This window comes from Amblyomma maculatum, chromosome 8 (assembly GCF_055883805.1).
Source record: "Amblyomma maculatum isolate TAMU_Amacu chromosome 8, ASM5588380v1, whole genome shotgun sequence".
NCBI lineage: Eukaryota > Metazoa > Arthropoda > Arachnida > Ixodida > Ixodidae > Amblyomma > Amblyomma maculatum.
In genome coordinates this window covers 107,218,719-107,230,202 of record NC_139351.1, presented here as the reverse complement: position 1 = coordinate 107,230,202, position 11,484 = coordinate 107,218,719, and the positions used below count along the sequence as shown (strand labels likewise).

Sequence of the window (11,484 nt, the reverse complement as noted above, 5' to 3'; positions counted from 1 at the left end):
ACTTTTGAGGTTCGCAGTGAAATGCCATGCTTACATTACTGCGAAAGCTGCCAACAGAAGGCATAGAATGCCAGCTCAGTAGGAAGGCATCCGCCATGCCTTCGCGGACGCCACAGATCGAGATGCCACGCGCAAATTGGGGCCTGGTACCCGTTGCGGCCTTGACCGAGCTAGCGTTATCGGACGCACACACGCCCAAATTGCACCAGAACGCTGCGAAGGCAGCAGCAACGGGAGTGGCAGCGCTTGTCCGAACTAGCCGTCCCGCCCCAGAATAAGAGCTCTAGAACCGGGGGGCAAAAAAGCGCAGTAGGATAGAAAATATTCACGGAAACACCATCACGGCGAGCACGCACCAGGCTAGAGATAGCAACACTTTTGGGTGCGCGCCATCAAAACATTGCCGCCGGCCTAAACGTGCGCGTTATCGGAAGACGCGCGTCTGAGCACTAGTCAGGACCGCTAGCGGTGACGTGAGCTCAAATCGCGAGGTTGTAAAAGGGGCGGCAAAAAGAAAAAATAAAGCCAAAAAGTAAACCGACCAGAAAAAAAGCCGAACACGGCCCAGCGGACTCAAAAGAGAAGCCCCTCCGGCCTTGCACCCCCCATTCAAATTCCATCATCTTAATAGGATCGGCCTCCGACTCTCAGGCAAGCGGCCATACCGTTCACCTCACTGGCATAAAGGAAAACGGCAAAGAAAATAAAGCTGTCTTCGTTGGGAGAGACGAGCATACCAACAACGATCGAGCGAAGACGGATAACAAGGCCCAGCGGCGGCCATCAGGGAATATTACCGTGTTCCACCGCCACTGCGCGGTGATCCATGCGCTGGACGGCAGGCGGAGGTGTAGTAGTTTGTGCTGCTTGTTCGATAGGCACGGAATATGAAAGCCTACAGGGCGCGGCGCGGCGAAGGATAAGAAACTGGGGAACGCGGACGGAGAACGTCATGTAGGATGTTGGCACTTGGCACAAATAATCAAGAGCAGGGATCGTTAGGTATGGCAATTCGTGGCGGTTAACACGGCGGTTCCGTAGTTGCTATAGCAAGGCGATAGGAATGACATGACACAGAACGTTACAGCACGATATGGCATGACATAACCATATATGGCGTGGGTGTGCTGTGTGGTGGTAGGGTACGGTAAGGTAAAGTATTATATGATATATGATATGATATGATATGATATCATTTCATATGATATGATATGTGTTTCTTAAGCTCCAAAAGGTGGACGTACATGGGCAAAGAAATGTGCACAGAGAAGGTATCCGGGTTAATTTCGACCGCCTGGGATTGTTTAAAGCGCATTTAAATAAATAGGCTGAGCAGCCGACACATTGAAGCGGATACCGGTGCGCACAAAATATTAAAAATATCAAAATAACAATAATAAGAACTTTATTCGTGCGATGTTTCAAAACTAGTACCCGCACACCAAACCCACATATGCCGAGTAAGCGCAATATCGATCTTGCCAAAGGTGTTCTATTCTAGTACACTACACCAGGGGAAACAAACAGGAGGGAAGGCTTATGGGGAGAGGAAAAGGGAACCTTCCTTAGCTTGGCTCCACCAGGCTTTGGTATGCGCCAATAATGCTCGGCTCGAGAGCGGGGATACGAACTTCCCGTGAAGACAAAACGCGACACCCACCTGGCAATCTGCCGTAGACAGCCAGAAAACATGCAGGTCGGCACGAAAAATACGACCAGAGATTACGGCCAACAGATCTCTAGCCGAACAACGATCTGTGCGGGGCCAGGCACACTATGTGTATATTGTATACTATGAGTATATACACAGCGTGTTCCGGCATGCATCGCACGAGCGCAGTCGCGCACAATGGCATTAACGAACCGCCACCGCTGTGGCACAGAGAAAGGTACACCGAGAGTGCGCGCCGAGTATGTAGAGGCGAATGGCGAGGCAACGAAATGAGAAGAAACGAGTTCGCGACGACAGGTTCGCGCATGCGCAACAAAGCCACGGGAAGCCGAAATATACGAGACAGAGGAAGTGGAAACAGCACATTTTCGCCCCAGCTTCTCGAAGTTGCACGCGTTAGCAGAGCATGAATACAGGCTGCGGGTGCGAAAAACTAAGAAGGAAGAAAGGAAAGGGGGGGGGGGGGGGGGGGGGGGGGTCGTATTGCGGAGGTGTCGTCATTGGCAACAATGTCTACAGGAAAGATGACTTAACGCCTCGAGCGAACGTGACGGGAAGGTGAGAGGCTAAATAAAAGGAGTGGAGAAAAAAAAAAAGAAAAAAAGAAAACGGTCGCAGGACGACAGCCGTTAGTTAGGTAACCCGTTCGCTGGCAAGGCGTTCGCTTCACGCCTCGTCAGGCAGGCAGCGAGACGACGCGAGGGATGGGGGCAGGAGTTATATACAACCGGCCAGCTATATCGTAATAGGAACGCGCGCCCGAGGCTTCGCTCGCCCATAGAAGCGAGCGAATGCACAAAACCGAATTCGCTTGCCGTCGCATATACACAAAGCGCGCGCAGGGAGCTGCGTGAAAAGACCGGTGTAAAGAGCAGTTGTCGCCAGTTGTCGCGCCTTTCTTTCATCGCTTCCATCTGGATCGTTTAAGCATAAATTTCAGCCCCAAATGCGAACTCTTTCCAGGTAAACGTTCATGAGTTCTAGCGCGTTGCACAAGCAGTCGTTCAAGGTACGGAACTAGGCGAGACATTTCAGCATCCGCCCGAGCCCAGCTGCCACTTTAAATCATGCTTGGCAAGGTGAGTTCTGGAATTAGAAAACTGTCGCCCACCGTGACACTGTAGCGTTTAATTGCTTGCGACAAACGACGAACAGCACGGCAAACCAATACGGTAGCATTTTCGCACCAACTGGCGCACGCGAAAAAAAAGTGGGCGGCAGACTCCAACACGCACATTTCGACGTCTCATCGAGGTTAAGAATGATCAAGGGAATCCGTAATGCCGTTTACCTGCACACCATCCTAGCTTTTCCGGGATGGCAGGCTTACTTTGTCCAGAACTAGGATCAGCCCAGATCAATCGACAATCGGCCACGCACAATCAAATACTGTGAAAAGACATTTGGTACGTAAAATGACAAGGCCGAGAGCCCCTCGCGGGAAAACAAAGAAATAATTGGACGAAGTGAAACTCGTGAAGCCAACGAAAATGCGCTAGTAAATGATATCGACGGTGCTTAAACAGGCACTGTGCCACACTTTTTTAGCCTGCCGTAATTGTGTGCTACAGGCAGCAGCCATAGGCGGCATGTGGCTCCCTGGGCATTAAGCTTCCCATTTCCAATTTCGTCTGGTCGAACGTCAGCATGGCGGCGGCCCCACGAAAATAAAGTATGCGGGCGCCCTGGTCACAGAGATCAGGCAATAACGGGACCCGCCGTGGGCGAATAGCCACAACCATTCACCGCAAGAATTAGCCGACTAACCACTAGCCACGTCATGAAGCCGGTGCTGAGGCCGTTATATATTAGAGAGTTTTAGCTTACCGTGAGCCGCGATCCGCTACCGTGATCCGCCACCGCGCGTTCCACTGCTCATGCCCAGATCCCTTGACGCCGATAGATGGCGCCACATACTGGATGTCGGCACATAGACCTGCCGCGTCGGGACAAATCAGCTTATGCGCCTCGCCCACGCACGGTAGCGGGTCACGGTGGCGGATCGCGGATCACGGTAAGCTGAATCTCTCTAATGTCTCAATGGTCCGGTAGCTGCCCACGGACGCCTGAAACAGCCGCTTCGTCATCCGACAACAGTGATGAGTGCAAGAGGGCCAAATGGATCGAAAAATGAAAGATGGGCGTTTAACATGAGGCCCCAGGAGGGTATATAGCAAGTTTTATGTGACATACACGCAACGTCCTATATGCGCATCAACACTAATCATCTTTGCCGGCCGAAAATTTACAGTGAGATGTGCAAAATTACATGAACATCACGGGCTATGAGCTGCGCAAGAGATTTGTCCCCCATGCCGTTTCTGTAGAGAGCATCGCGCGCCTGTCTCCACGGGAACGCATTTCGGATGCCCACAGACAGGCGACGCCCTTAGGTGTGACCCGTTCGCGAAGAGACGAGCGAAATGCTTCACAACAGGCGTGGAGCGCCTCGTTACGCAACTACTCCGCCCAAGAAGTGACACACAGGGGACAGAAGTGTAGCACTCCAAAACAGACGCGGCTGGGCTCACCACGCTCCGGAGACGGGCCTTATTCGTTTCTCCTCTCGTGCGCGACAACCCATTCTCTTAACCCAGACCGGAGGAGGAAAGGTGAAAGAGCTGGAGGGCCAATGCTGAGAGCGCGACGCGACGTCTCCTACAACGCAAAACTCGTGAGGAAAAAAAAAGGAATAAGAACCGCCTTTCCCCAGAGTTTTCTTTTTCGGAGCTGCTCCCAGGTGATGAATGACCACCCAAACAGTTCGCGACAGGGCTCCATCGGTCGCACGCGCAACGCAGTCCGGAATGCCTTGAGCTATATGCACGCACAACCACGTTTTGGGGCCCCAGCGGAGCAACACCGACGAACCCCCTCCCCCCTCGAGTCAGGAATCACGAAACGACGGGGCCCTTAAAAATTCTGCGAAAAGTGCAGGAGGCGGCGGCGAAATATATTGACAATATGTATATATAAATGTGGACGAAGTCGTTGCGACAAAACAGAGGTCGCTCTCCTCCTCAGCGCCCTCAAAGCTAGCAAACCACGTGCGAGGGGAGGGAGTCAAAGCTGTCGCTTAAGCCGGAGTCAGTCAGCCAGCCGCACTGTACCTATACCACGGGCCAGCCAAGGCGTGGGTTGCGCAGAGCGTGGCTAAAAACATTCTGCAACAGAGCCCGCTAGGCGTATATTAATCTTCGTCAATTTTCATTACCTCACAGTTTTGTTAGTGCTTTTTTTCGACCCTGCTCACTTCAGTTTTTATCCAGTGTTCCCCTCACTGCGGCATCCTCACATTTCCGTCACGGTGAATATTAAGCTATCGCAGCCTCCTTGGCAATACATAAGTCTGGCAAGCGTTACTTGGCAACTCCCCAAACGGTTTGCTTTTCTGTTTTTTATTACCTATTTATTACTTTCATTCGCTTGTCCCTCAGATTTTTTTTTTTTTTCATTCCTTTATGTAATCGCACGTCGCCAACAGCTTTACTCCAACAGCAAGGTTCTAATCAGACCGCAGTTTCTGCTAAGCTAGAGTAACTACAGGCTTAATATAGACGAGAGTGAAGGAAGAAGAGAAGCGCTAAAAAGAGAAAGAGAGAAACAAGGAAGGATAGAAAGATAAGAAAAATGAAAGAAGAAAGAAATCCAAGGATGGCGACAAATCGGGCCTCTCCTCCCTCTTCGTGGTGACCCATATAGCAATACGGTCTGGGAGAAGCGGGGAGCGGCCGCGACCCACGGCACCGGGAAGCGAGCGAGCCAGCGACCACGTCGAACCTCGAAGACACGCGCGCGCATTAATCTTCGAAAAAAAAAAAAAAAAAAAAAAAGGGCGGCCCAAGAACCGTTTCCACGCACGCCCCCCAGTAACGACGAAGCTCACTCCCTCAACTCCCGCCCCCGAGCGCCTTCTACCCTCCGCCGAAACGACTCAGTGTGAGTGCGGGGAGCGTTTCCAACCCCGAGTGCCTTCGACAGAGAGCATGTCATTTTGTGCCACATGGTAACACTTAGTCGCCCATCATCATACTCCCCACGCAGTCGACCTAAAAGTGAAAACTGAAAAGAAGACAAAAAGGGGCAGGGGCATATGATAACGTTAATCGGGATCGCTTTGCTACACCTTACTCCTAGCAGCAGAAGCGGTCCAAATACGACATTCCGCAAGTGGACAGATTCAGCACGCTGGCTGACAATAACAAAGCCGAATAACGTCTACCGGTTGCTAGATATAAATACCGAAACATCTGCGAACACTCAGGAACAGGCCGAAGAAGAAATTCCAGTCAAAGAAACCAAATGTGTGTGTGTGTGTGTGTGTGTGTGTGTGTGTGTGTGTGTGTGTGTGTGTGTGTGTGTGTGTGTGTGTGTGTGTGTGTGCGTGTGTGTGTGTGTGCGTGTGTGCGTGTGTGTGTGTGCGTGTGTGTGCGTGCGTGCGTGCGTGCGTGTGTGTGTGTGTGTGTGTGTGTGTGTGTGTGTGTGTGTGTGTGTGTGTGTGTGTGTGTGTGTGTGTGTGTGTGTGTGTGTGTGTGTGTGTGTGTGCGTGTGTGTGCGTGCGCGTGCGTACGTGCGTGTGTGTTTATGAATGGGATATTAATAGCATAATCATTTTATAGCTGAGGAGTACAAACTCCGATATCCTCTAAAGGCCGCATACGTTCTACAGCAGAAGCCAAGAACGAGCGTTAACACGACCAAATCGAAAATGAAGATGAAGCCTACGATCCCAGCAAAAAGGGAGCCTCATCAATTCACCACGTTTACCTTTACACTGGGGCACCCTCTACAACCATTCCTTTGCCCCCCCCCCCCCTTTTTTTCTTCTTTTTCTTTTTTAAACAGACGGCACTACTGTTTCGCTTCGTGCTGCCCGCTTTCTGGGAAACACTTCGCGAAGGACGTAGAGGGTGGGGGCCACATCGACCAGCGTGACGAGCGAGGCACTCCTCGCCTCCCGCCAAGCACCATCTCTCCAATTTTTCGAACACACATCGCCGTCACGCAAAGCAAGGCCAGGCCAGCCAGCACAGCAAAACCTCGGCGTGCTGACTGAAAATTCCAGCACACCTCTACGACGTGCCTCGGCGGAGGTACAACAGACAAACGGAGCGACCGAAAGCGAAAAGGACACCGACGAATCAGGTGAAAGAGGAAGAGAAGGCGAGTGCTGAAACAGCAGTTCGTTGAATTAAAACCATGTTATTGCGAGGCGAGCTACACGGACTACACCCCCCCCCCCCCCCCACCTGTCTTTTCTAGAAATAAATAAAGCGCTTCATCGAGACTGGCACCCTACCTGCAGAGGACTATTGACCCTCCGCCCTTATTGATGGAAGCAGTCTAAATCATTTCAGTTAGTCATTGCAATAGTCGCAATAGTAGTGCAATAGTTTGCAACCACTTCTTTATTTGACCAACAGCAACGATTTTGAATCCGCGCTTTATGACGTCGTGATTTCCTTGGAAACCAAACAGCGCCGATAAGCATAGCGCAGGTGTCCCAATAGAGAATCAATGTCATAATTTTCTGCCTCTTATCGCTAGCATTTTGTGGCGTGAGCACCCTGAGGCAAGCAAAAGCGTTTAAAGGCGCCATTCGTTTGCCCGGAAAACCCGGAATACACCGGCGGCCTCCGCTTTGACCGAAGCCGCCATGTTGCCTCATCCTATCAGGCGCTACGAGTAGGCTTCGGCCCCACCGTACGCTAGTTTTATAGTCTGTAAATCGAGTCCGAACTCAGAACCTACTAGTAATGTGCATCTCCAACGGCTCTACATTACATTTAACAAAGCAACAGATAGACAGAACATGAGCATGTCGACTTCAAATGGATATCTAAATTACCGGCATACTGCAAGAGATAGCTTAGGCTCTAATAAGCATGCGGATTTTTTCCGGCGTCTCCATGATGTGTGGCTGCTACATATGCTGGTGCACATATTAAAGCAATAAAGAGTTGCATGCTTTCCGTGTCATTTACTTCTACCATCTACGCTGCGCGTTAGACAGCACAGAATATAAAAATCACGACTGACGAATAGCGCTATGATGCTTGCCTGCCTCAGCTGAACACTATTTGCGCATCACGGTTCATGTCAAATGAACGCACACATCGGAGAGACGATGAAATCAAGGTTTTGAGGTTCAGTTCTCGGTGGTGCAATCTTGAGCCCATCGGGGACTGAAGCAACCTACGAACAAACAACCTCAGCCAACAAATACCGACTACCTAACGACGCCTGCTAAAGCTGGCTGATGAATGTTCCCATGCAGTGTGAGGGCAGGGAAAAAAGGACTGAACACTCGAAACAAAAAAATGTTCCTATCAAATTCAATTCGCTAAGCTTAGCACGGAGAGTCTTTTTATCAGATGAAGGCGAAAGTGTCCAACAGCGTCCGAGTTTCGGCGAAGGCAAAATCGAACAAAAAATGAATATAATGAAAACAATACCGCCCATGAAGGAAACCAGGCACCCCCAGAGAAAGGAACGTGATATATACGCTGTTTATAACGAGCACGCTGCTCACGTCGGCCACGAAGGTCGCAGGGAAGACCCCATGATCACGAGGAACGCCGCGTCAGGCGAGGAGGGCCAGAGGTCACTGACGTCACGCTGAGTAAACAGGATGCAGCACTGCGGCCTCCTCCCTCGCAGAGCCAGTCTCCACTGCCTCCACGCTCAACAGCCTCACTTGCTCTCACTTGCTCTAAAAGTCTGAGATGCATACAGCGGCACGGAGAACGGAAATAAGATCCGAAACGTCCGCTCGCGGGCACAGCAGGCGGCCCGACCAAAGCTGAGCTTTTAAAACAGTCGGCGGCGCACTGCAAAGCCGGGAAGGAAGGCACCGGGATGGGGGAGGGGTCCGAAGAACCGAGTCGGCACTCCCTGCTTCTTAAGAACGTGGGTGTGTATAGAGGTATTTCTTTTTTTCTATCATTCGCGAATGCACACGCGTACTATATGCCAGACCAGCGGTGCAGCGATGCGGGCGTGAATCACGGCCGCGATCACTTCATAGCGTCAGTTTGAGAGCAGACCAGATGGGAGCGAGGCCGCCGACCGAACAAGAACTCGTGGGATGGAGAAAAGCTGCAAGATGTTGCGTGCAGTTAGCAGCCTAGAATATGCCAGACGTTGCCAGAGCGTACAAAGCTAATAGAGGCTGCTCCGCCGAACAGTACGCAACGTCATCAGGAAGAAATGAAAAAGGAAAACGTAACAGGACACTGCATCCGACGGTTATTGGCAATGACCCCGAATCGACATCATAAAGCATGTATGTTCTCGTGATTCGTGATGACATAAGCAACACCCGACGGGCACAGTGGGAGATAAAAGGTATTGGCAAGGCCAAAACGCGATGTGAAGGTTTCGGGTAGAAACAGGACTAATTCAGCAGCCACACCGCACAAGCATCACTACTTGGAAAGTGCGCACAGGTAGAAGAGCCTCGAGCGGACCATCCTGCCCCTTACATTCCCCCGTGTCAGCATCATAGACGAGAAGAGAGGGATAGAGAGACGCTAACGAAATTTCCAGGGCGGGACACAACAGCAGCTGTCGAAGAGATGACTGGAGAGGAAATCAGTGACAGACGATACCGTTCTGTGAAGCCATTAATATCTATAATGATGATGATATGATGCGCAGAAAGGGGTTGCTTAGCGCTCCTGAAACCCGAATCTCATGCACAAACGCCTCCAGCGCGAAACCAATTTGTAGCGTCTCAAACGTTGGCGCTCTAATAAGGAAAGTCGAATCGAAAATAAAATCAAGATGGGAGCGAGAGCGAGTGAAATCTCGAGCTCACTTACCAAAGCAGCTCCGGACGATGCAGTAGCTTGCGAAAGCGCAAGCCCCGGTGTTCTTCTCTGCCGCGGAAGGCTCACGTCGAAGAAAAGGTTGGCCGTGTCCTTGTTTCAGTGTTATGTCGCGTTGTCGCCGTGAACACCTGAACACGAGACGAAAAACAAATTACCCATGAAGCATCACCGAACAAAGAATGGAAACAAAGAACAAGAATTACCAAAAAAGGTTACTCTTCCAATCACGCAACCATTGTCTGAGATTAATACACTGTTTCATGCATGACAACTGCAACACGCTTCCAAAGGCAAGGACATTGCCGAATTAGCCGAAGCAATGCCTTATTGGTTACGATCTTGGCAAACGAAGCAGCCGCTGTAACAGCGTACATAACAGCACAGTGCTCATATTGCCATTTTGGCGCACGCATTGCCGTGATGATGATGATGATGATGATGATGATGATGATGATGATGATGATGATGATGATGATGATGATGCACAACATTTATTGATGTAAAAGTGAGAGGACAGGGCCTAATGTCCCCACGGAACTAGGTGACATCACTAGTCCGGGACATGATTGGTCGAAGCCGCTGCCTTTGCTCGCCGGACCATGCAGAGCTCGTTGATCATGCCCCTAATCCGTAGCAGTTTAGCAGGGCCGCCTTCCAGGCCTCTCGAGTAGGGTTGGGGATGGGGTAAAGTTTGGGTTTCATTGACACTCCCATACATTTAACAATAATGCTGTTTGTTTTCGTCTTTGATACATTTACTTTCGCATCTTGCCTAACGCCGGTAATCATTAATTGCTTTGTATAGTAAGAAGGAACGAGAGCACTTTGCAATGATAACAATCACGTGTTGCGGCTTCCGCTTTATCCCACGATGCCCTGCCGTTCTTCCGCGCATGCCACTCATCTTCAATGCTGGACGCCCTCTTCAAATTTAAAAAATAAAAAAATAAAATAAAACGCGGCAGAAAGCGGCGGTGATTCCGCGGTGACCCCCGAGTTGTTCCACGATCTGAGGGCGTAGGTCAGCCTTACGTTTCAGTGTCACATGAGCGTGCTTGTCTGCTGATTATCACCATCACGTGACAAGCTCTGCATAATGCGCACCGAGGTTTGAAAGCTTGGGACGCAGTTTCGCAGCTTCGTCTGATTGAAAGCCAAGCATAGGTGTCTGTCGTCTTGCTCCCGTCAATCCGCCTCTTCTTTTGAGGCTGCTCAGTAGATCACAGGCCTGGTAAATGTTTGTTTCGTTCGCAATGATTCCTATTATATACCAAGTGCCCCAAAGCGCACTGCTATTCAGTTTGGAGCCGCCGAAACACTTTCCTCTTCAGCAAAATAAGTCACCTGTCTACAAGTGTAGCAGGAGGGACTACTGCGTAAAAAGAGCACGGAGGATCAGCAGCATCAAACTAAAGAAAAAAAAAAAACTCTACCAGCTGCTTGACGTATTAGAAGAGCCCGAGACTTCGCTCTTGGATGCACATCCTTTTCTTAGCCTGCCGCGTTTTCAGATTATGAAGACAAATGAAACAACACAAAATTTAATTCTTTTCACAAGTCAATACGACGAAACACGCCGCTTACGAAGTGTGAAAGCATATATGCGCTTCCAAAGCGCAATTCAGACTGAACGCCTAACCTACGCGCGCGTGCACGGCATGAAAAGATCAAACACGATCAGTCATGCATAACGAGCATACGCAAGCCGTGCGACACGTTCAGCAGAACTAGCGGGTAACGATCATCATGTGTTATGTTTTTACATCACTGCTATCTATAGTTATACGACCCACACACAGCAAGCGGGTACAAATTGCATCCCGTGCGCCCTGCCACAGTCGCTGGCAAGCCCTTCGAAACGCGAGCAATCCATAGCGGGGTCGCACAAATTGCGTGTGGATGAGATAAATACGCAGATCACCGTACTCGCTTTTCGCGTGTCAGCGGTTCCTGTCGCCAACTGTGTACTGCCAAGCACTC

General features: G+C 50.5%; 1 protein-coding gene across 3 annotated transcripts in view; it reads right to left on the bottom strand.

Annotated features, from left to right (window-relative positions):
- Window positions 1-11,484, bottom strand: part of LOC146182138 (uncharacterized) — a 184,537-nt gene that overhangs the window by 137,858 nt on the left and 35,195 nt on the right. For all 3 annotated transcript variants that reach the window (XM_084577145.1, XM_084577148.1, XM_084577146.1), the window contains exon 2: window positions 9,496-9,632. The gene's annotated coding sequence lies outside the window, so the exon portion shown is untranslated. The remainder of the gene's footprint in view (window positions 1-9,495; window positions 9,633-11,484) is intronic.